Genomic DNA, 26227 nt, shown 5'->3' with positions numbered 1-26227 from the left:
TTTGAAAAATATATAAATGACGTATAATGAAATCTCGATTATCACTTTATCATGCGAGAGTATAAAATGTTCGGTGACACCCGAACTTAGCCCTTCCTTACTTGTTGTAGTACGATTTGCCCTTTGCTTCAACATAGGTCTCAGTTTCGGCGATTATTCTTCATTCGAGAAAAATTTCTTCCCAGCGTTCATTCTAAAGAAATGAAATGTTTTATTCTTGTCGAATTGCCGTTGAAAATAAACTTTCTACTATTTCGTTGCGTTTCGCTTCTAGAGCACTCATGTTAACTTAGTAGTAGGTAGGTAGGTAGTAGGTAGGTAGGAGTGCAGCCCTGTTGTCTATCGCGCTCAATTAGCACTTGATGTGCCATTTTGATACACTATTCGTAGAACCTTCTGTATCTGCTATTCTGATTCACCTTCTCTCTCAAACCATTTTGAGGTTTCGATGAAGCTACTTACATATATATGTCTGATATGCTTTTGGTAGAAATCTATTCAAGGTTTGGTGCTTGATGGATTCCAAATGTTTTGTGTCGGATCTGTGCTAAGGCTGGGCATTCACATAGAAAGTGGAAAATTGTTTCCTTGTTCCCTGCTATTCCGCAGCCTCAGCAGAACGTCGTTGTAGCGCATACCTTATTTTGGACGCATGTTCCCCAAATGGCCAGTGCCCTGTTATGGTAGCTGATACTCTGTAAATACTTTTCCTAGACCTATTTAATAAGTCGTTAGTTCTTTTCTTGTCGTATGTTGGCCATAATTGTTTAGTTATAATACATTTTGATATGTTTTTCCATCTGTTATTTGCAATTTGTTAAAATTGTCTATTGATCTCTCTTTTGATCGATCCTAGCGGGCTTGGTATTAGCTCCGCCTCGGATTCGTTAAGAAAAGCCCCTGCCTTTGCCAACTCGACTGCTTTTTCGTTTCCGAAAGTGTTCCTTTGACCTGGAACCCAGATCAAGTCTAGTTGGAGCTTGTCTTTTATCGAGCTTAGTGCTGTCTTGCAGCTGTGGACTATACTGGAATTTGTCATGAGTGAAGACAAGGCCAGGAGCGCCGCCTGGCTGTCCGTAAATATAGTTGCTTCATGTATATTCTCGTGGTTTTCCAATAGAACTTCGCAGGTTTTATCTATGCCCAGTACTACTGCTTGGAAGATGCTAGCCGAGTTCGGTAGACGTACAGAGAGAGATATGCCTAGATCAGCGGAGATATCCCCGTGCCTACTCCGCAGTCCATTTTGGACCCGTCGGTATAGACTGAGATGGTATCCTCCTCCCCCTTCTCCATTCTCGTCTAGATGGTATCCTCACCTGGAAGTGTCTATTGAAATCCAGCTTTGTAGTAGTGTCAGGTGTAAATCCAAGTCCCTTTGTGGTTTGCGTATCCTCGAATGAATGTCCGGTATCAAACTGTTTGTTCATCGCCCTTTGGATAAGGGCCACATTTTGAAGCCACATTTTGAAGCAGTTGATTCTTGCTGCATTGTATAATTGTGGTGTCTTACAGAAGTCGCTTCTTATTTTTTTTTTTTTTTTGATTATAAAAAATATGACGTTCGTTTTCTTGCCTCCCTCACAAGCAAGCTATTATAAAGCTTTGCTAAGCTGCTATAAGATGATTATGCAACTCGATACTCAGCTTCACATTGGCGAATCTCATGCTCTCACCTCCACTGTACTACCGACCAGTATAAATACACAAAATTATATTATACATTTGTGTGCCTCCACATATGCATTCTCTTTTTCGGCTTTCACTTCACAAAGTTACCGCGTAAATGACGGGCTTCGTTCCGTCGTTCGGTTGCCAAAACACCGCCAGCTGTCATGACTTGTGTGACACATCAGAATTAATTTATGTTATGATATTTTGACAGTTTCATATGAATTTGCTGTATCAAAGTGACACTTCCATGCCGACACACACGCAAACACACACACAGCTATTTCCAAAGTGCTCAACACTTTTTGCCTTTTTTGCTCGGAATTTCAATTCACTCACAAATCCTTTTACACGTTTGCATAATATTTTTTACTATTCACAGCGGTCCGCCCCCCAACCCCACAACCCACATGCCACACTATAGATGTTGTTGTTGCAGTATTGCCTGCCATTCAAATCACTTTGCGCAATCATCGCATTTCACTCGTTTTTGGTTTCTCGCTTTACCGTTGCGTTTGGCCTCGTCGCTCGTTTTTCGTTTTTCGTTTTTTATTTTCGGGCCACTTTTAATATTATTGCCAGTTTGTGTCATTTGAATGTGGGGAAGTGTGATAGTTGTTCAGCTGAGCAGCGTTGGCTGTTGGTTATTTAATGTTCGTGCTGCGCTTCTGCAGCGTCATCGACACATGTGTGTGTCTGTATATACATATGTGTGTGTGATTTTGTGGATTCTTCACTTTTTTTGCTTCTGCCTCATGCAATTTTACTTTATTTGACACATAATTTGCCTTGCCACCTTCTCAGATTTCATACACACTTGCTCATACAATATTTATATGTGTGTTGGTTGTATGTATGTAGTAGTGTATGTGGCACGCTATTGTCACGTGATTCCACACGTATGACAGTGTTGCATTTGCGCTGTCACCTGCGTCGTTCATATAAATTTAATTTGGTATTCAAATCGCTTTTTGTTATGAATTTAGGAGAAAAACTGCAGAACTGAATTTGTAGAGTGAAAATTTTATGAAATATACATTGTGATACAAAAGTGCCCGGAAGTCATAAGCCTTTGCCGCATCGGCATTTAAAATGCTCTCCATTAATGTGAGATCGGAATTTGCACGATCAAACATGTACAAAGAGACCTGCTTCCGGTACTCTTGAAAAAAAAATGCAGCTTTATCGGGACCAGTCGAGCAAGAATGCCAAAATCAAGGCTTATGGTTCATTGAAGTGAGTGTTAAAACAAAAAAAAGATTTAAGGTTAGATTCAGTTGGATTAAGAGGTCGATCCATAACTGAGACAGCTTAGAACGCCAGTCCCTTGTGGTACCTAGAACTGCTCTATAGTTGATCTTAATACCCTCATAAATCGACAAGTGACTTGAGGCCATTTGTAAAACCGGCTAAAATCAGTTTCAGCTATGTACATTCGTTCAGCGACGGTAAGACTGCCGACAAGTTTCGGCTTATCGTGCAAAGGCTCGACAATATAAAATATGAAAAAAGTACCTGGGTGATTCCACATCACCATACTTCATACAAATTGCGACCGACAAGGTTTTTAACCTTACTCCATGAATGCCTATTGGGCAGTGCCCGGCAAAAACTCCTAGAACGCAATATGCCAATTGAGATTCCTTGAGCCTATTCCAATGTGAGCGAGACAAGGGTACCCGGTCTGGCCAGCTTATCGGCTTTAGAGTTACCAGCTCCTCTGTGACCGGACACCCAACAGATTCTAATTATGAAGTAGTTTAATGTTATTTCTAGTGAAAACCGACATTTTTTAACCCTCGAGCACAGTTAGCGAACTCAGCGCTAGTGCAGCAGAGCGCTGTCAGAGCAAAAAGCTCACCTCCCTGAACGAGCCAGCACTTCAAAGCAGTATGTCTACTTGCACCTTAACAACAACAAATTCTGTCTGAAAAACATTGCAGTGAACCAGTAGCCTAAAACTAAGATTGATGGCTAGCTTCGTATGGAAATCTCTCCTCCAACTATCCATTCTAACTTCAGGTGGAGTGAAATATCATTAAGTCATATTCTTCGTCCAGTCTGCAATGCCCCGGATTGCCGATGAGAGCCGTTCTTTGGATACCTTCAAGATTTTTAGCGAGTGTAGCTCGAAAAGCTCAACGTCAGTTTAAGCAGCCGTATTAGTTTTGCGGGGATACCAAATTCAGCAGGCAGCAAAGACGCGCTGTCAAAAGCAGCTTTAAATCGACGAAGAGGTGGTGTGTGTCGATCCTCTTTTCACGGATCTTTTCTAAGGTTTGGCACATGGTGAATATCTGGTCGGTTGTTGATTTGCCAGGTCTAAAGCCACACTGATAAGGTTCAATCATTTTGTTGACGGTGGGCTTTAATCTTTCACACAAAACGCTCCATAGAACCTTATACGCGATGTTGAGGAGGCTTATCCTACGGTAGTTGGCGCAGATTGTGGGGTCTCCCTTTTTGTAGATTGGGCAGAGCACACTTAAATTCCAATCGTTGGGCATGCTTTCATCCGACTAAATTCTACAAAGAATCTGTTGCATGCATCAGTTCTTCGCCGCCGCGTTTGAATAGCTCGGCTGGCAATCCATCCAGAATTGCTTTTGGAACATTTTCATGGTTGGGCAATGAAGAGTCGGGCTATATAGGAACTAAAACAGAGCTAAGCAGTTTTGACATCAAAACATACTGAGCTTAATAAAACAAACTCATTTCATTTCATATATAGATTTCTCCCTTGTTGCTCAGTTAAAAAGAAAAGCTGTGCTCGTTTATTGGACGTCGAAGACTTAGAGGAAGCTCTAGATCAATATTTTTGTCACCGAACTATATGTTGTTAAGAAAACTTAGTTTCATTACAATTTGAAATCAGAAAAAGCTACAAAGCTCCTATTATACGGTAATGTTTCTTTTCAAACTGTGATAGCATCTGATCAAATTTGAAGCGGACTGATTCATATAATATTCACGCACAAGCCTATTCGATAAATAAAAAATTTACTAGATCCGAACAACCTTCTTTTGTTTGTGTGAGGCTTGATCTCTATATACTAATCAGTGTGCACTTGGAAGCTGTTTGTTTACGACGCGAAATTCATGGCGATTTTTACCATGAAAAAAAGTAATCATGAGTTTGCTTGAAACTTTGTGTTTCTAATGGAATCACGGCTACAGAGTCATTGAAAATATTGCTGAAGCGTTTTGGAGAATGTTCTTTTTTACAAAGCATTCATTAAAGGTAGCGAAGTCATAGAAAGCTTACCTCAGGTGAATCATCCACCTCTCTTTATGACGATAACGCCGAAAAAGTTAAAGAAACAGTGCTTAAAAATATGTTAGCTTCAGAGAAGTAGCAGAGCATCTCAAATTCTCTTGTGGGTCGCCGCAACACATTTTGGTTAATATTTTGGATATGAAAGTTGTAAATGCTAAGAATGCCCGTAAGAAAAGGCTTAAATCCTTTGCAAAAACGACGACAAGTAAGGATCACAAAAGAGATGCTTGACAGTGCAGCTGATCATTCATTTAATTTATTAATTTCAACCGCAAAAATTTAAACAACTTTTCCTCAACTTCTCAGTAAACAACAGAAATTACTCATACGCTCCAGCAACCATTGATCTACGATGGCCTTTCTATACATTTTGAGCTAATTCACTTTCAATAACACTTTCGCCGAATGCTACGAAGAGCAGCAGGATTTGAACTAGAAAATATATTTGAAAGCTGCAATTAATCCGACGCTTCCGTCGAAAATTCCAAAGCTTTGTTTCACTGTCACTTTGAGCTGCTTTCCGTTTTACTGCGCTTATCGCCAGTTATCGTCTACAATGATCCGTTTAAAGTATTTAACACTCAGCCTGTCATACTAAGAGCGCTTTTGCATGAAAGTGAGTTCGAAATCAAATGACTGTAGGAAAAAAAGAAAATTTCAACGAAAGTTTATTTCATGCATTAAATATAGACATCAAGTTTCTCCTCATTCTCCCATATTTAGATTAGTTGCTGAATAAGAGAAAACAAATAAATGAGATGGTCTGAAAAAGTGGACATCAAACAAAATAGTTAGCAACTGGCACCAACTACAATCACTTCTCTCCCACTCTATGCCGCTCTTCTCCGTTATTTTCCAATTTGTTTGTTTTTCATTTTTATTTCGAAATTTGCATCGCATTTAATCTGAATTTAAATGCAAAGTGACTGTTGCACCGATTAGAACAGCGCTTTCACCCTCTCCAAAGGCAAAACAGTAAAGCTTAACCCTTTTTACACTCACCGGCTTACGTGGGCGCAGCGTTATCCTGAGTACGGCCGAATGGCGTTTGGAGCCGACGTTGGTGGCCGGCAAACTTTCGCTAGCAAATCACTTCATGGCCGAACAAATCAGCCAACTAAAACTTTGTCTAGGCTAGTCTTGCGTTGTCGCCCACGCAATCGCAACTGTAAGTGTGGCATTCTTCAGTAACAACAACAACAATAATGTAGCAAACGTTCTTAGTTTTGCTGCCGAACTTTGAAAAATGCAAAAACTTTGATGAATAACAACTATTGGAGTACTTACATACATACATTGGAGCTTTAGAGCAAGAGACCCATGAATACTTCTTAAGCTTACGAATATGCTTCCAGGTAACCTACAGCGAAAACTTGAACAAATGGGAGTTATTTCAAATTCATAACTAACAGAAAGGGCGAACTTATGTGGGAGATTAGCCGTTCACCTATTAAGATTATCCAAAAGTGAGATGAACATAAGTAGCCAATTTGTTATAATTGTCGGTGGTGGTCAAGGCGTATAAGTAACCCACGTATTGTATGTATTTGCATGTAATAAAAAGTTGCATTAATGAATATAAGAAATGTTATTTTTTTTTTTTTTTTTGTTTTTGAAATACAATGCTGTGAGAGAAATTTATACTTTTCCGAATCCTTATAAACTTAGATCAAAGTCTAAGTCCAAGTCCAAGTCTAAGTCTAATGTATTTGCATAAAAAGTTGCATCAATAAATATTAGAAATGTATTTTTTTTTTGTTTTTGAAATACAATGCTGTGAGAGAAATTGATACTTTTCCGGATCCTTATAAATTTAGGTCTAAGTCTAAGTCTAAGTCTAAGTCTAAGTCTAAGTCTAAGTCTAAGTCTAAGTCTAAGTCTAAGTCTAAGTCTAAGTCTAAGTCCAAGTCTAAGTCTAAGTCTAAGTCTAAGTCTAAGTCTAAGTCTAAGTCTAAGTCTAAGTCTAAGTCTAAGTATAAGTATAAGTATAAGTATAAGTATAAGTATAAGTATAAGTATAAGTATAAGTATAAGTATAAGTATAAGTATAAGTATAAGTATAAGTATAAGTATAAGTATAAGTATAAGTATAAGTATAAGTATAAGTATAAGTATAAGTATAAGTATAAGTATAAGTATAAGTATAAGTATAAGTATAAGTATAAGTATAAGTATAGGTATAAGTATAAGTATAAGTATAAGTATAAGTATAAGTATAAGTATAAGTATAAGTATAAGTATAAGTATAAGTATAAGTATAAGTATAAGTATAAGTATAAGTATAAGTATATAAAGTATAAGTATAAGTATAAGTATAAGTATAAGTATAAGTACAAGTACAAGTACAAGTATAAGTAAGTATAAGTATAAGTATAAGTATAAGTATAAGTATAAGTATAAAATAAGTATAAGTATAAGTATAAGTATAAGTATAAGTATAAGTATAAGTATAAGTATAAGTATAGGTATAAGTATAAGTATAAGTATAAGTATAAGTATAAGTATAAGTATAAGTATAAGTATAAGTATAAGTATAAGTATAAGTATAAGTATAAGTATAAGTATAAGTATAAGTATAAGTATAAGTATAATATCTCGTATAAGTATAAGTATACGTAAAAAGTAAATAAGTAAGACACTATAAGTACAAATTATAAAAGTTTAAGTATAAATAAATATAAGTATAATATGTTATAAGTACAAACGCTTATTTGTGCATAAGTATAAGTATAAGTATAAGTATAAGTATAAGTATAAGTAAATTAAAATAAGTTTAAGTTAAATTCACTTTCTGTAAAAAATGTGTTTCGCGCGCTTCGCTCAACGCTGAGAGTGTACTCGAAGACCGTATAGAGTCGATTCGGCGATGTTTGCAGCAACTCGGACTGACGTATGGAACGATTTGGCGCATTTTACGTCGAGATCTTATATTGAGAGGGTACAAAATACCGATTGTGTAAGAACTGAAGCCGTTCGCTCTTAGCAAGAAACTTCGCTTTGTTCTATGGGGTCTTGGAAAATTCCAAGAAAATCCGACGTTTTCGAGCCAAATTTTGTTCAGCGATGAGGCCCATTTCTGGCACAATGGATATGTAAAAAGAAAACATTGTCGCATTTGGGACGATGAGCAACCTGAAGAGATTCAAGAGCTGCCATTTCATGCAGAAAAAACAACGGTTGGTGTGGCCAGTGATTCTTTGGTCTATATTTTTTCAAAAACGATGCCTGATGGGGAATAAACATTCCCCCTTAAATTTAAATTTTCTGTGTCTTTCCTTTAAAAAAGCGAAGCGAAATGGATCACCTTTTAGTTACAAATTGATAAAAGTTTTAATAATAATACCATATACAAGTACATATGTTATAACCAGCAAACCCTTGCTCCCCTTGTGCCACTAAAAGCTTCAGTTCAACAGTAGTATAACAATAATTTCTCTGGGTGACCACGAAACGGGCAAATAATTTCGAAAATGTTACTCTTTTAATATTGCGGAGCATAAAGTGAATACTTCGAAGACACTTTGGTGCAGTCACAAGTGACATTACTTGTCTTTAGTGGCGATAAACTTTTAGAATGCACTAAAGTTAGAAAGACAGGAGGACAAACGCTTGATCACATGCGTCAAGATTCTGTAAAGTACATACATACATACACTCTTATGTACTTGTATTTCAGTCCTTATAATCGCATAACAGTCTTTGGTGCAACAAATGCGAGTGAACTAGTTGCAAGCCAGTTTTATTGATGAAAACTTTGCTCAAATAAAGACTTAAGGATTATATTTTATGTTATTGGTATTTGAAGAGATGCGTTGGTCATAGGTAAGCAAATGTATTAGGGCGGTTCTTTTGCTTTGAAGTTAGATTAGTTTTTTGTCGGTTCAGAAATATTTTACTAAAAACTACTTCAGCCTATTAGGAACGTAGAAGTAATAAAGAGGAGGTCAAATATACAGAAAAGAGCACTTTTTTTCAAGGCAACTTTTCAATAAACTTTAGAACTCAACATAACCTAAAATTGCTAAAAATATATTTCAATGTTCCCCTAACTTGGCTTCCTTAAATTTTTTTGATGAAATACTTTCCTGCACTGTCAGCATATGTCATTGTTCCTAACGCTCATTGGGATCACATGTGTTGCCAGTAACTTGTGATCTGTCGCTAGGCCAACAACTGTCCTGCACACTCGAGATCATTACAGCAAAAGTATGCGTGTTTTACCTTCGGTAGACTTTAGCATGATGTAGGCGATCCCGCATTTCCCTGAGGCATTCCATATACTCCAATTCATTCCTCAAGCCTTTCAAAATTCAGAAATTTTATTATGTATAATTTTTAGCGACTTGCCTGTTTTCTGTACTGGCTCGATAGCCAGATAGATGGCTCTTTTGACAATCTCACTAGCACTTTTGCTTTTCAAAATAGCCTTGTCATCTGGCACTCAATACGCATGCAGTCACTTTCCGGCAGCCACCTCTTCTACTGCCTCCATACTTCTAAAGACAGTAACTTTAATAGTAAAAATTTTTTTAAATAAAAGTGTACCACCCTAATGTGTTAATATTCATAATAATACGAATGAAGCAACTCTTTCAAATCTTCTTTTCTCTTAAGCAGCCAATAAGTGTAGCAGTCAGTCGAGACTCGTAAAATCTTTTATTGCGAACACTTAAAATTGAGTGCTATTTGTATAATTCAAACAAATGCTAAGCGAATATGAATACCATGCATGAGTTGTGGGTATTAAAGTTATTTCAATGGAGATATATTTTTTTCAAAATTTTAGGAAACACAAACAACAAACTTGTAATGGGTTAAGTGAATTAAAATTTAGATTAATACGTCGCCCTTGAGCTACATTTGGTTCAAAAGAACTTCACTCTGAATAAGCTCTACTTCGTATGTTCTTTCAAACATTCCTTCCAGTTAAATGATACGAAGTCACAAGCTGTATGAGCGAAATAGTATGTTAATTGTTTTCCCGAATATTAACCTAAAAACTAACTAATTCTCTATAAACACCGAAAGAGCGATCTTCTATCCTTTGAACTTAAAAAGGCAGTACAAATGTGTCGCAATTCCTTCGACCAGGTGAAGTGTTGCATATAATATTCAAAGCAGTCCGTCAGCAAAAGTAATTGGGAATTTCATACATTGTATCTTAGAAAAGAAAGCACATGAGACCGAAAGCTCCTCAGAAGAAAGTCCAAAATCAAAACTAAGCTCACTTCCACAGCACTTTTGTGTACTTTCATGAACTGATCAGTGTTCGTAAAGAAAATTAAGTAGAGTGCTTAAAAAAGTGAAGTCTTCTATTGGTCGTTCATGATGAACCTTAGGTTAGGTTATATTAGGTTAGGTTAGGTTAAGAGGTCGATTCTTACAAAGAGCTCACTTGGACAGCTAAGAACGCCGAACCGTTGCGGTGCCTAAAAACTCCTAATATATACTGGATCATATGACCATTACAAATTGACGAAGCGCTTTGAACATCACACAAATTTATTGAGACGACTAATTTCAGGCTATGTCTTCTGGTTTGCTGAAGGTAAGACTATCGAGATGTTTTAGCCTCAGTTGTGCAAAAGCAGGACAATGAAAGAGAAAGTGCCTAGATGTTTACACTTCACACGCTAAGATTTTTGGACTGTGTACAGTAAAAGCTCCTACGATTGCGGTGTGATGAAATTTGCACAAGGCAAGTAGTTCAGTAGTTCTCCTGCGTTCTGCTCTAGACCAAAAGGATCTCGCAGTCGCACAGGAGGTGGTCTTCGGCATCTTCGCGATGCCCATTAGCTACAACGCAAGAGACCATTGTAGATTCAACTCAGTGCCATTTCGATGTGAGCGGAGCAAGGTGTCTCCTCTGTCTAGCTCGTCGGCTTTGCAGTTGCCAGGGATTTTGCTGTGCCCAGGCGGTCAAAAGAGAATGAAGGGGGAGTAGCTTGATGCTACTTCCAGTAAGGAGAAGACACTCTTTAACATAAAACCTGATTTGAATTGAATTTTCTCGAACATCCCGTACAATACCTCGAGCTCGCCTTCAAATGGATTTTTTTTTTGGCTACCCAGAGAATACTTGATCTAAGACCGGTAGTCGTGAGCTGTTTGAGCCATATGTAAAAGATGTTGCGTGAACTTCTACGCATAGCTTCATCCTGCTTGGCGTTACGAGTTTTCGAGAGAGATTTTGCGGAAGGTTTATGGGTCTTTGCACATTTGCAACAACATTTATATTGTTCAGCGCATTAAAACACAGCGGCTACGCTGGCTAGGTCATGACGTCCGAATGGATGAAAACACTCCAACTCTGAAAATATTCGACGTAGTACCCGCCGGGGGAGGGCAGACGAAAGGGAAGACCTCCACTCAGATGGAAATACCAGGTGGAGAAGGAAATGGCTACACCTGGAGCTTCCTTTTGAAAAGAAGAAGAAGAAGAAGAAACGTACTATTTTCATTTTTTTTACGTGGCGGGCTTCATACCCGCCGAGGGAATCGAAGGAAGAGGAACACATATAGTTCGTAGGAAATACCAGGCTTAGAAGGAACTGCCTACACTTGAAATCTCCATTCAGCGACACCTTACTAAAAGAAAGAGCGACTGGCGCGCTGTTGTACACTCGGCTATAACCGCGTAAGCGGTATCTACGCCAACAAAGAAGAAAAGTTCAGCGAAGAATTTCTTCCTGAGTTCGGCAGCATTCTTATACTCAACTTAAGGGCCCCTAAACTAGTTGTGAATACCTCAAGTATTCGGTATTAGAAATTATTCCAACAAATTGTTTCTGAAGTCAGGCAGTCTTCAAAAAAGTAATTTAAATCCAATTTGCTTACCGGAAATATAACTCCATTACCCTACTCTAACATGACTCAGTCGTGCGTTAGTTTCATTTCAATTTCACTTTCCTTTAAGTTTCGAAACAACAACAAATTTACACAGCACGCCTTCCATACCCATGAACCTCACACAGCAACAACAACACAGAAAAATAAGAAAAAAAATTGAGAAGAACATACAGTCAGCTGCTAAAGGGAACATAAAACTCGCGCTTGGCTGCAGATGTCCGAATTCTTTTACACTCGACTAAAATAAATCCCTCTCGCTTCGCATGCGCTCGCACCTTCTGATATGCATTTCTATGCCACAGTCGGATGACATTTTCTCACACACAACTGCACACGTTCTTCCGTAAATGCCCCATGTAACTATAAGCAGGCGTCGCCAACCCAAATGTGACCCGCGTCGGCCAGCGCGTCACAGGCAGCTTTACCTCCAACTGCCTTTGGTTACTTGGCCACACCGTTGGTCAAGCAGGGCTTTGCCGCAAGCACCAAGGAAAGGCAGAGCTGGAGGGTTGCTAGGAGACGCAGGATAGCCGTGATAACGTCAGTGTTAGACGCACTGCCACGCCGCTGTTGACCTCCGCACCTGCACAGCTAAAGGTGAAGTTGACGTAGGATTTCTATTGCCGCATTTGAGTGTTGCAAACGCATTCCTGCAACCGCTAGCAGGATAACTGAATTTATTTGCCTTCACTTTTATTTCTTGTTATTCCTTTTTGCGCTGGATCCCAGAGTGAAGACGATTTAATCCCACATTTCAGAGTTAGTCAAGTGCGAAAATGACATAAAGCAATACAAACAACAGCAAAGCAACGGGAATTCTAGGTGAAAATAAGCGGAGAGCAGTGGAGCTGGAAGATATATGTGAGTATAAAACTGAGCTGGGTTTCTAAAAGCAAATAGCAATATGATTGAAGGGAGGTGCCGGGAACGCTGTTGACTTGCGTTAAATACGAAGTTAAAATGCTTGCAAAACCCATTTATTTCTTTAAAAATAACAGTACTTCCATGTAACGGTATTTATACATTTCCGATTGCCAACGTTTAGTCATACTCACACTACAAACGCAGCGTTTACCAACTACACCACCTATACCCCTCCATCGCCTTTACCTTCTTCTCTCTCTTTGCTCTCCTTTGTTACTTACAACAATCAACTGCAAGTGTTCATTTCCACTTCCGGCCAACTTCAAGCGTTCACTCACACACACACACCTACACGAGACCACACTTACCCACTCGCAAATGTATCCTTGACACCGACCTTTCCGCCAGCATGCTCTCTAGTCGTGGGTGTGTGAGAAATTCAACGGAGCCCCATAAATACACTAAAGTCAAATGGGTGGAGAACGCACAAAAGTATGTTAAGAAGCGCCATGGCTGAAGCGGCAGCGCGTCCGCAGTCAAGATGCTGTGTTTACAAATGTTAAAACTCGAACGAAATCGAATTTCGAGTGTGAATTTAAATATTTGATATTTACATTTCTCGCCTCACTTCGTGTTTGAGTGAGCAATACTAACTGTATACTTTCCTTGTGAACTTCGGCAACTTCGTTTTTTTCTGGAATTTTGCTTAATTCTCTTTCGCTGAATTTTCTATGAATTTTTGCAGGAATTTATTACAGTTGAGATATTATTCACTTAATGGAGTTTAACGGTGTCACAAAGAAATCTAATAGAATAAGAGCTATGTAGTTTAGTAAGTAGTCACAGGAATATTATTGGAAGTAACTTTATATATTCCATTCAAATACATGGTCGTATTTACTTTCAGGTTGTCATTTGGTTAGGTTAAGTTAGGTTAGGTAGATAAGTTGATTACTCGTGTGGCCAAAAATAATTCCACTTGGACTGATAGAGAGGCTTAGGCTTAGTGATGCTCAGAACTCCGAGATATGGATAAAAAAATCGCCTAGAGCCGGTTAATATCTACTCCAGCCAACTCGCCAGATTCGGAATAAATATGACAACCGAGATGCTTCAGCAATAGTCTCTCGAAAGCTGGATAGTGGAGAAGAAAGTGCTGATTGCTGGCGCTTTTTGAGCTGGCGCGAAGGTCGTAAATCAAGCTCCCGAATAACAGCAGAACTCCTGCTCGTTCCCGTCTTGATAGAATTTGGGTATTCCACGAAAAAGCACAGCGCCTACGCCCCATCCACACATCTCTCGAAGGAATGTATGTATGTGTGCGAAGAAGATACCACTAGGAGTAGATTCTGCAGCGCGGTGGTTCAAGTCTTCAGGGATGCAATCAAAGTGAGAGGATTTCGGAATATCTCTCTCTTGGACCTTTAATGTCAAGCTTCCCAGAATCTGATGACAAACTTTTCAGCAATACATCTGTTGGTGATGTTCAAGAATGCTATATATAGAATGGCATTGAGTGCCTTCGTTGGTGTTGTACATTATCCACCACTGAGAGCAATGAGAGCTGCTCGATGAACACGTTCCAGCTATTTAGGAAGTGTGTGATAGCGCAACCAAAGCCTTCTTCATCCTCTCCTCAGCATCGGGCTTTTATGATAGCTTTCTATCAAGGATGAAGCAGAATTACTTGACCGCCTCGACAGACTGAAGTCGAGAGTCCCTCCATGAGAGAAGGGGTAACTCCGGCATTTTATACCTAATAGTAAATAAAACCCATTCAGTCTTATTTGCATTGACAGCTAAGCCGCTTTATTTCGCCCAGCTAGCTAACACAAATGTTTAACTCATAAACGGTATTCAAGGAATTTTCCTTTAAATAAGCGCAACATCATCTATTTAGGCTATCACCCGACAGCCTCATCCCTCGAGTTCTTTTAATAGGACATTTACCACTAAGTTGCAGAAGAAAGAAGACAGAAAGCCAGCCTGCGTGCTGCTTCTATTGAACTTTCGTTTCAGGCCTTTGCTGTACTATTTACCAAATTAATATGAATTCAATTAATTTATTGACAGAAAAGGGGTTCATCCTTTTTGAGATCAACAATTAATGAACTGAATAATTGTCATAACTTGAAAACATACCTGTTATGAAAAAAACATCATTCATTACTGGACCAATTAATTTCAAATATTTGGTGTGGAACTTTGCTAATTTAGGTACGTGTCTTCGATAAAATTTGAGATATTTAACCGTTTAGTTTAATAAATGGTCCATTGAACTTATTTCGGTTAAGATTATTCCACAGCAGTTAAAAATCCCGGACCCTTTCGGTTGCGTGACCCCAACTAACGTGGGAACGATTTATAAATGTGCCTAATTGTAGGCAACGGTTAGTGTAATTTTTCAAACGAAAGTTATATTCCAGTAACATCGCTGAAATGCACTCTTATATTGTCGTTTGTGTCTTTCTCTTTCATGAGAGATAACGGATTGTGTTGATTAGGTATGAGTACAGCAAGTAGAGTTCAATAGAACAGATGTCTAAATACAAATTTGGCATTGTTGGTGCATATATTACCACTTTTTTAAGTTTGAATACCTCTATGGAAGAAATAAATCCCTAAAGTAAATCCTTCTATAGGAAAAATATTTATTTTTCTAACCTTTAGTCGGGTTTCAAATTATAAGTTGGTACTCTCGCTCGGTGAGTACATGACCACAAATTATGAAGTAAGGAGTTGAAGATTCAGTCTAGGCCAAATGAAGTACCTATAAAAAGAATCACCCCTTATTAGGAATTGTAAATATTTCTCGCTAGAAAAAGTTTATTGCGTAAATCTATCATTCATTTATTAGACAGATTATTTGTTAGGTGAAGTAGGGTTAGGTCTGATGACTAATCCTTAAAAATGGAGAGGAATTACACATAGACAATTATGTATAGTTGTTTGTGAAGCTAGATTAAACTACTGTAATGGAATACTAATCTTTCCACAAAGCTCCTCGCATCTCTCACAAATCTTCTTAGGTGTTTTAAAAGCGCAACATTCGAGGAAAAAGTGTTGAGATGATTATCTCTCATCTTCTTCCAAGCAGCTCTTGCAACTGGCAATTCGTATCGGTCAGGGTCCACTTAGAATCTCTACAACTATTGAAAGGTAGACTTTGCTGAGAGCGATGAGTCCACTAGAACTCTTACGATTAACCCTAGACCTGAGCGATGTAAGCGGGGTCTATGCCAATAAGAAAAATAAGAAGAGCAACCTTACGACTAACTTACGTTTTTAGTAACTGACCAGGGACTAGTAGTGAACCGCAAGAAGGTGACGTAACTTCTACCCGCTCCAGTCCGGCAGTTAGTGAAACTGAAGAACCTCACTAACAAGTTCTTCAGCATTGCACTTTCCTGGACTAACGCTATTTTGCCAGGCTCCCAAACCGGTCAAGTTGCTACCTTGACGGCGACAACTTTCGCTTGGAAGAAGTTACAATGCCAATTACTTTTTGGTAAACTTTAAATGCCAATTAGGAAAACGGAAGATCTTCAAGATCTTAATTAATTCAGGACTAAGTTTTAAGTATTTTTCCAGCTTTCTAAATAATTTTTATTATTCATATTCTCCTTTGATCATACTAAAGTCCAGAGGATATATTCATATTTACCATTTAGAGGCAACATTTCTCACTCCAATGTCAATTTCTTATATTGCAAAAGTTCGTTTCAGGAAACAATTTTATATTTTTCCACAATTTTCTTGCATCCACACAAATTCAAGCACACACACGCTTACATTATAAGCAGGACTGGCCACAATCTGTCGAACGAAATTTACTCGCCTTACGCTCGGACCATTGACTGCGACTTGAGTCAAGCACTTCACGCAAAAAGTTTAAAAAAGGAGACTTCAAAAAGCTGTGAATATGAAAAACGAAGTACATGTAAAGGAGCAAAACAGTCAGCTTGTCCAAATCGAACAGACGTCTCTTTGAATGCGTAGAGCGAGAAGTCGAAAGACGCAACGAAAAAATGGAAAAGCAGGCGGCGAAATTTATGCAAAAAACGATACTTTAACCGACACCGAAGAAAAATTTGTTCGCAAAATGCACGTAAAGTGGTGGATAAATGCAGAAAAAGCACGAGAAATGCCGAACGCGAAACAACAACAATGCACAGCAAATAAAGCGAGCAAAGTTGGCGGAAATCGAAAACGAAACCGACAAGTGAAGTCAATTGCAGGATGATAAACTCCACATGAGCACCATTGATCATACAGGTCAGACCAACCCTTCACCCATCTCGCCCACACGCCACATACGCTGCATCTGCTTGCCGACCGTCCAAGCCATGCTATGCCCTGCTATACGTCTACCGAAAATTCTTCTTTATTTTGTTTATCTGGCGAAAAAAGGGTTGCCACCGCACTGTCCAGCTCGCCTCTTCGACGCGTTGCAAAATCAATGCCTGATGGACGGTGTTGAAGCTAACGGCAGTGCCGAAGCACGCAGCATGACCGCAGTAAGCAGCGTTGAGCTGGGCAAACAAGAGGTATCGGCGCACAGAAGCGAGGACGGGGTGAAACCAGTCAGCCAAGTGAGCTTCGATTTGGTCACAGCGAAGATTCTCCACGAAAACATACTTACAAGCCATACTATTTGTACGTGTGTGTGGGCTCGTTTACTCTGTGACGTGTTAAGTCCAAAAGACTTTCGATAGTCAGTCGAGGGAAGACACGCCTTTTATTGTTGTTCGAGTGTGGCTGTAAGAAAACAGTTATGTATATGCAACACCTTGAAAGCTTGGCCAAAGCAATGGCATTTGCTTCAATACTACTATACCGTTCTTTGCAATTTATTTCTCTGTGGCTGCGTGTTGTTGTTGAGCTCTCTTCTACTGTCAAACAGTTTTCTTAGCCGCTTGGTATTTTCTTATTTGATTATATTTTAGTGTTGCAAATGTGACACCAAAGTTCGTGTCGTTCAAGCGCCGAAGTTCATATTCACTGTTGCGGAACGAGATAAACCGCCATAAATCTGTTGCCATCATTTCCAAAGGTGACTGCGTGTGACATCTTGGAGAGCGCACGAATGAATGAATGCTTGACTGGGCGCCGCCTGACCGGTTATCCTTACGCAATGAAGACGAGAAAGGCTGACAACCAAATCTTGTTGTATTTTTATATGAAAATCCTTCAAACCTTGGACTGCTGCAATTAAACGCTCAAAACGCTTAAAACTTTGGATTTTGTAGCATAACAAAAACGAATTTGAAAGATGAAGGAAAGATGACCTTAATATAGTAATAAACTATGGTTTTTTTACTTCCGTTTATACCTTGACCCAGAGAAGAGGGAGCTAACTGCATTACCGTGCATGGGTCTTCGAATCCTTCGAACGAAATTCTTTTAAGTATTTGAATATGTTGAAAAAGTCCAAAGTCCTCTTCTTTATTGGCGTCTACGCTTACGCGGTTATATCCAAGTTTACAACAGCGCGCCAGTCGTTGGTCCAAGTGTAGCCAGATCTACCTGGTCTTTCCAACGAAGTGAAAATCTTCCTCTGCTTCCCTCGGTGGAACTGCGTGGAATACCCTCAGAGCTGGAGTGTTTTCATTCATTCCGACGACATGACTCAACCAGTATAGCCGCTTTCTTGCTGAACTATGTCAGTCAAAGGACCATAAATTTTCAGCAGAATCTTTCTCTTGAAAACTGTCAATCTGTTGATAAGATTAGATAATAGGACTGATCAATGCACTAAAGGTGACGCAGGTTCTCACTGTGAACGCTGGTCCTTTGTGATTCCTAAAACTCTTAGATATGGATCACCAGATTTTTATAGACCAAAGAACCAGATTATAAGCCTTTCGGAAATCCCCCAGTTTACACTCAAGGAACTGCAACTGGCCGCTAACAAGCGGAAAACTAACAAATCGCCCGGCCTGGCCGGTGTCCCATCAGAAATACTCAAAACAATCGCTGCAGACCGACGTCCAGTCAGCACGGTCTTAGAACCGGAAGGTCAACTGTAACAGCTATATTGACAGCCGGAGGCATGGATTAAGCCCGAAGAAAGCAGATTCAGGTCATGATTCGAACGCAAACATTACTTAACTCACACAACCTACAGCTGGCCACAGAAAAAACGGAGCTATTACTGCTGACGAACAAGCACATTCCTCTCGTAGAAAGCATGTAAACGACTAAATATATTGGACAGAAGAAGCTTTTACCTAAGCGTAAGACTGGACCCCAGATTAACCTTCTGGTTAAAAATCTAGCATGCCGCAGGAAAGTCAGCGAAAACCACCTCCTATCTTAGCAAACTAATGGCCAACATAGGAGGGCCTGTTTCAGGTAATGGCAACGAAGATGGAAGAATGAAGGTCACAGCAGATGGACGGCCGGACTTGTAAGAGATTTAAACACATGGAAAAGTCGCAAATTTGAAGAAATCCTTAGAAGGGGGGTTTTAGTTACCTGCAAGTGGCACATGCCGTTCTTGTGAGGACAGCTCCGATGATGCGAAAGGCACTTTCCACTTTCTCATACGCAACAAAACAAGTGAGCATTACACCCTTGAAAACTTATATGCCTTGGATTCTTTACTCCTTCACTCAACAATTCCTACCGCTAAATCAACGTAGAGGACTAAGATTCAGAATCTCAGTGGCTGTCTGTAGCAGGACAAGACAATATTTTCTATCAGCGCTAAGAGTTTAACTTGCTCACACATGGAAAAAAACTTTCCAAGAACTAATAACAGCAAGCTTTTGTTGCTACGCGCTCGGAGTCCGGGCTGTTATTAACGAGATAAAGATTAAAACTTTAGTAGGTCCTAATTTTTGTTCCCATTTCCAGGATGATCCATTTTTCCCAAGGATATTAAACATTAGACAGAGAAGTAATTTCCTTTAAGAAACATTTCGAAAAACGTAACCTCGAATAGCATAACCTGCACTGGGATGTAGTACGGGTTGCGTCCAAGTTGGTGCATCCTGGGTAACGCTTAGTAGCCTTCCGGCCTTTCAACTCCTTAACGACTTTGGCTTTGAAACTGGATTTTGAGTAGGATTAGCTCCATAGGATTTTGGTAGAACCTTGGACATGCGTCAATTCTCGCCTTCGCCTCGTTACTGAGGCAACATTGGGTCCATTAAAGCGAGTACTGCCGGAGATAGATAGCGGCTCTGCGTGGGGAGCTTTTTTTCATGGACAAAAATAAAAACAAAAAGACGAACGGAAAGGTGACCAAAGAAAGTGAAGGGACATCAAAACGGATACTCAAATCTATCCCGGGTGTGACTGCTACTCCTGGGGTGATGGATACGAGCAATGGGATGGGGGAAGGTTATTAAAGTGTCCTACGAACTGCATAAGACTGGGTTAAATCCCGCAACCTGGAGACGAGACATAGTTACGTTCATACCAAAGGGTGGTTGGGCTCCCACATTACGGCCAAAGACTTTACGCCAATCAGCCTTTCCTCCTTCTTACTAAAAACTCTGGAGAGACTGATGAGCTGATACATAAGTAGGCACATTTCGAAGGACTATTTATCGGGAGCGCAACAGGCTTATTGTAAAGGCAAGTCAGTGGATACTGCCCTACATGCGTTCATGCTATAAGATTGGGAATCTTACCAGGCGTCATTTGCAGAAGCTGTATGGAAAAAGATGAGGCGGAAACAACTCAATACTTCCTTCTTGACTGTCCCACGTTTGTGAGGTCAAGATTTAAACACTTAGGAGTGCATACCTTCAAAAATCTCACCCAACTGGCGGAAGAGAAAATTAAACGCACGTGGAAATTTGGTTTTCCTAAATATAAGTTCGAATACAGGAGTTCTTCTTTTCTATGGCTTCACAAAAGACCACTTATAGCAGTCCAAGTGCATCGCTCTAGATCAGCCATCTAGCCTAACCTTGAAGCATTATTAATTAGTTTGATTTCACAAAAGATCCAGAAATTGCTGGTAAACCTGGCAAAATTCTATTAAATATAAAAAAGATTTCTGAACGATCTTTAGATCAGATCGACGATATGTCTAAAACATCCTGTTCTGCAAATGAGCGTAATAATATTTCAGCCAGCCGAAAATCAATGAAGTTTTGGAGAAGTTATATTTAGACTGTAGAGCGATTTAATTCTAAGTTCTTCGCCGGTTAAGAAACAATCGGATAAATGACTTCGATGAAAAGTCATCGGAACTGATGGTTCGGACAGTATACTTCTGAGATAATATCTGGCCCTGCTGATAATTGTCTTTGGAATGTAACTTTCTTAAATCTACGGCGTAGCCTTAAATCAAATATTTTATATTTTTCATTTTAATAAAGTGTACTTTCAAAATGCATAAATATCCTTGAAATTTTAAAGATTCTCTTTCACCTAAGTATAAAATAAAGTATGTATGTATGTGTGCTTAATAACTTGAATCGAATTTCTTTCATTGTTTATAGAATATCACTGCAGCCAGGATGATCTGCGGCGACTGTGTCTGCGCCGGCAAACGCCAATAAATCAGCGGATTCGCCTGTCGCGCGGTGAGACGCCCATCCAACAGCCAATACCGCTAGTCGGTATAAATTGCAAATGAAAATAAAACAGAAAGCAAAGTCAAAAACAAAAACAACAAAACCCAAGTGGAATGAGGGCTGTGAATCATTCCGAAACAGCAACTCGCGCTCCGCCGGTCGGGGCAGCAACGGCGTTGCGGCATCCCCCCCAAACGCGGTGAAAGTTGTGTCGTTGCGCTGGCAGACGATATTTTAGCGGCGGAAGTACGACAATACGACTACAGTGATAGCAAAAACTGCGAAATGACAACAACACAACAATAACTGTGTCGCATTCCCGTTTCGGTTAGGTTACAGTTATTTGTGCCACTTTTTATTTGTCGCAATGCCTTGAATGCGAGCGCCGAATGCGTTCCTTGGCCTGGACAGCGGGTTTTTATATCTGCGGTTGTGTTGTTATTATTGTCGGCTGGCTTGCTAACTGCCGCAGCGTCAGTGGCCATCCGGCTCCCTTGTTGTTGTTCGCGTTGTTGTTGTTGCCGTGCTGCTTTGGCTTTGATTACCAACCACAGCGTGGCGAAATATTTGTTTTGGCATTTTGTCGTAACTCATGCTGGTTATTATTGTTTTTGCCTTATCGTACGTGTGGCCAAATAGCACACGTAGCTGTAGACACGAAGAAGAAATGCGAACAAAACCAGCGTGACAACAACAATTACCGCAATGAATAATTTCCTGCATTCTGCTGTTGTTTTGTTTGCAACTTTTCTTATTATTGTTAAATATATTTGCGGTGATTGTTGTTCTTGTTTTGTTTGTGGTTGCCGCTGATTTCGTCATATATTCCAAGAGTGATAAACACTGGAGACGAGTTGGTGAATAATTTCCAAAAAAATCACAATTTTACTGCTCGTTTTTGGATTTCTAAGTTCTAACACCAATCTCTCGGAGAGAAAAATACACTCACACACGCTAATGCTGATCTTCAGAACCTACTTTCTTAGCTTCTGTTGTCGATTAGCCAAAAATATTGAAAACCCGAGCTTCGTCTACCACTTTAGAATCTTGGCTTGTTAATTGCACTACCCAAAAAAGTCTGTGGGAAATCTTTTCGACTACTGTTCTAAGTGGTCTGTGAGATATTAGAGATGTCCTGCTTATGAATTTGAGTTCAAAATCTTCAATCAGGCACAGCTGTTTTTGTTTGATGCTTTGATCTCTAAGCCCGTTGACAACAACATAAAAAATTCTGCGTGATAGGGAATTTTTACTATCACTTCCGGTTTTAACAACCCCAAATTCATAAAAAGTAGCCTCTGATATCAAAGCAAATTACTGCAAACGAGTGCTATCCTTCATGATATTTCTCCAGCAATTCTGAAACATTTTCCAGTTTTTTTACACAACTACCAACATCTCCCTTTCTTTAATTTTTGTTAATATGTTTTTTCATTAGGTCTGAGAATGCATGCTCTACAGAAAACGAAGAGAAAAAAGTGAGGAGCAAAGAAATACTGAATCTAGATACCCTCCAATGAATAATCATAATAAATAAATCAAAATAATTTTAGACTATTCCTTTCATCAAGTTGTATTCTCTGGCGTATTATTAATTGTCAAATAGTTCTCACGAAGTTGGAACTACCTCTTTGTAGACCTCAGTTCAAAATATTTTAATTTCGGAAATTTATAACTATCGGAAAGTGTGTGCAAAAATATAAATTATATAATGACATTTGACGGCTATTGGCCAACGCCAACGACTGCGTGCCAGTCGTTTCGTTTTTTCGCTACGTGGCGCCAATTGGATATTCCAAGCGAACTCAGGTCCTTCTCCACCTGATCCTTCCAACGGAGTGGAGGTCTTCCTCTTCCTCTGCTTCCCAAGGTGGGTACTGCGTCGAATACTTTCAGAGATGGAGTGTTTTGGTCGGACAACATGACATCGTATCTCATACATTTCATCGTTCCATCGAATGCGATAATCACCGTGGCCAACGCGCAAAGGACCATAAATCTTTCGAGTCTCCCATATATCGTTATAATATATATATGTAAGTCAGCACAGGAGGATGGAGCCATGTGCAGAAGTTCACGCAAGTGAGTTCTCTGAGCGCCATTCACTTGAGAATGGCTTTGAAACGATTATTTTACATATGGCTAAAGCAGCGCACGACTTTCGGTCGTAGACCCAGTATTATCTGGGTAGCCAAAAAAGAACCGTTTGCGCTGGGTTTGAAACCCGCCCTTTAAAAGGCACCACCAATAAAAAAGAACACAACAGCCTCGGATGAGAGACCCTCTTTTGATGACGACCACTGCAAAGGTATTAAGGATTACGATTTAAAGGCATGCACCTGGAATGTCCGGTCCCTTCATTGGGAAGGTGTCGCTAACCAGCTGGTTTATGTCCTCGTAAGAGTAGAAGGTACAACATTCTACAAGGGTGTACAATTGACAGCGTACACTGATGACATCTGCTTTCTCCCGGTTGGACAAAGAATAGAAACAAATGGGTCCATTAAGAAACGAAGAAAATACCAAATATCTCTTGTCATCATCAAATAACAGTCGTCAAACTAACAGTGGTCACATTCGTCTATCTTAGAACCAGCATTAACACCAGTAACAACGTTAGCCTCTTAAGCCAACGCAGAATAGCTCTTGCCAACAGGTGCTACTTACTTCGGACTGAGTAGGCAATTGAAAAGTAAAGTCCTCTATCGACGAACACAGTCCAAACTCTATAAGTCACTCATTATTCCCGTCTTGCTATATGGTGCAAAGACATGGGCGATGATAACATCTGATGAGTCGGCGTAATGAGAGAAAGGTTCTGCGGAAGGTTAAGGTCCTTTGGGCATTACGAGATATACGAAAATATTGACATAGTTCAACGAATTAAAAGACAGCGGCAACGCTGGCCAAGTCATGTCTTCCGAATGGATGAAAACACTCCAGCTCTAAAAGTATTCGACACAGTAACCACCGGGGGAAGCACAAGCAAGTGGAGAAGAACCTGGCTACACTTGGAATCTCCAATTGGCGCCAAACAGCGGGAAGGAAAAACGACTAACTTGGCTCTAACCGCATATGCGGTGTCAACGCCTATAAAGAAGAAGAAGGTCAGAGAAGGTCAATTTGCATTAAAATTGTAATAGATTAGTACCAAAATTAGATGAAATTGGTCAATGTCTTACAAAAGTTTTCATGATAGTTTTGCTCCTTATTTTTATGAAGCTTATATATCGGTGACTGACTATCGGAAAACTGACATCGGTGACTAAGGATGAATTAGAACAAAATTAGGTTAAAATGTCAGTCCGTACGCGACTTAACTTATATAAATGAAAAATATTTTGAGAAAGCTTGATTCGAAATCGAAACTGGATCAAGTTATTGCATATAAATTTCTAACATTGATTTATTTAAATACTTATTAGTACTTACACTATTATAATATTTTTGTAATACGATAATCAGAAGGGCACATCGAAAATATACCTGTGACGAGCTGTGTCGATTTAGCCATGTGCCTTATCTGTGTATATGTCCATCAGTTATTGAGATATCGATCTAAGATTTAGAATATTCTTATTTGTCAAAACCATCGATATCAGAACACTAGAAGATATAGTTACCATATAAGGCGATCCATCGAAATAAATTCCTTATAAGAATTTTATTCCCTGAACAGGTCATGAAATACCGTCTAATCTGTAGGAATTTAAAGTATATATTCGAACTAGTCCCTCAGTTTTTAAGATATCGTTTTGAAATTTTGTAAACGTCATTTTTGTCGGATTTGCCGATATCGGACCACTATAACATATAGCTGCCATACAAACTGAACGATCAGAATCAACTTCTTGAATGGAAAACTTTCACATTTGACAATGTATCTTCACAAAATTTGGTATAGATTATTTTCTAAAGCAACAATGTAATCTCCGAAGAAATTGTTCAGATCGGTTAACTATAGCATATAGCTACCATACAAACTGAACGATCGGAATCAAGTTCTTGTATGGAAAACTTTCACATTTGACAAAGTATCTTCACAAAAATTGACATAGGTTATTTTCGAAGATAATAATGTTATCTCCGAAGAAATTGTTGAGATCGGCTTACTATAGCATATAGCTGCCATACAAACTGGACTCATAGTTGCTAAAATAAATGCACCTGTGAAGGTATATTAGCTTCGGTGTAGCCGAAGTTAACGTTTTTTCTTGTTTTTATTTGACAAGATATTTTCACGAAATTCGGCATGGACTATTTTCTAAGCCAACGTTACAATCTCCGTACATATGGTTCAGATCGGACCACTATAGCATAGAGCTGTCATACAAACTGAAGGAGCCTAATTATGATAAAGATTTTTATATACTCTTTCATACTATAAGAAAGTTTTTTCTTTATTTTCTAAAAAATTTTACAGCTAAAACACTGTCTCGACTTAAGAGCTTTCCTTTGCCCTTCTTATTTATTTCATTTTCTATTTATCTTTATGTTTATATTTGCTTTCCGTATCAGTATCGAGTACACTCATGCATTCAAATACACACACCATATTTGTATACATATCTATATGTACATGTATATAGTCTCTAGCTGTATTGTTATCGCTCACCTTGCCTTCGCATTGTTGTCATTCTCAGCGCGCCGTGCGCTGTGTGCTGCGCCTATTTGGCATTTTGATGATATTATTTACATTTCGCATTTCGTATGCAAAACAGCAACGACCGCCCAGATTAAATTGACTTTCAAGTATTCAATTTTCTTACAGATTCGCTCATGACAAACACTTGAACCGGCGCTCAATGATGCTCTACGCCGAAGCTGTTTGTTTAGCACACAAACACACACACCGAAATATATATCGTTACCTGTGTATGTGTGCCTGTATTTGTAAATTACTTGCATTGAACGCCAGTCAATTCTCAATGTCATTGCTACGATTTTTCAGTCCAAGCACACACACACACATACATTACATGACTATATCTTAATATAGTAAATATATATTTTGTGTCTTTTGCTGCAATTT

This window comes from Bactrocera neohumeralis, chromosome 5 (assembly GCF_024586455.1).
Source record: "Bactrocera neohumeralis isolate Rockhampton chromosome 5, APGP_CSIRO_Bneo_wtdbg2-racon-allhic-juicebox.fasta_v2, whole genome shotgun sequence".
NCBI lineage: Eukaryota > Metazoa > Arthropoda > Insecta > Diptera > Tephritidae > Bactrocera > Bactrocera neohumeralis.
This window is presented reverse-complemented; position numbering follows the sequence as displayed.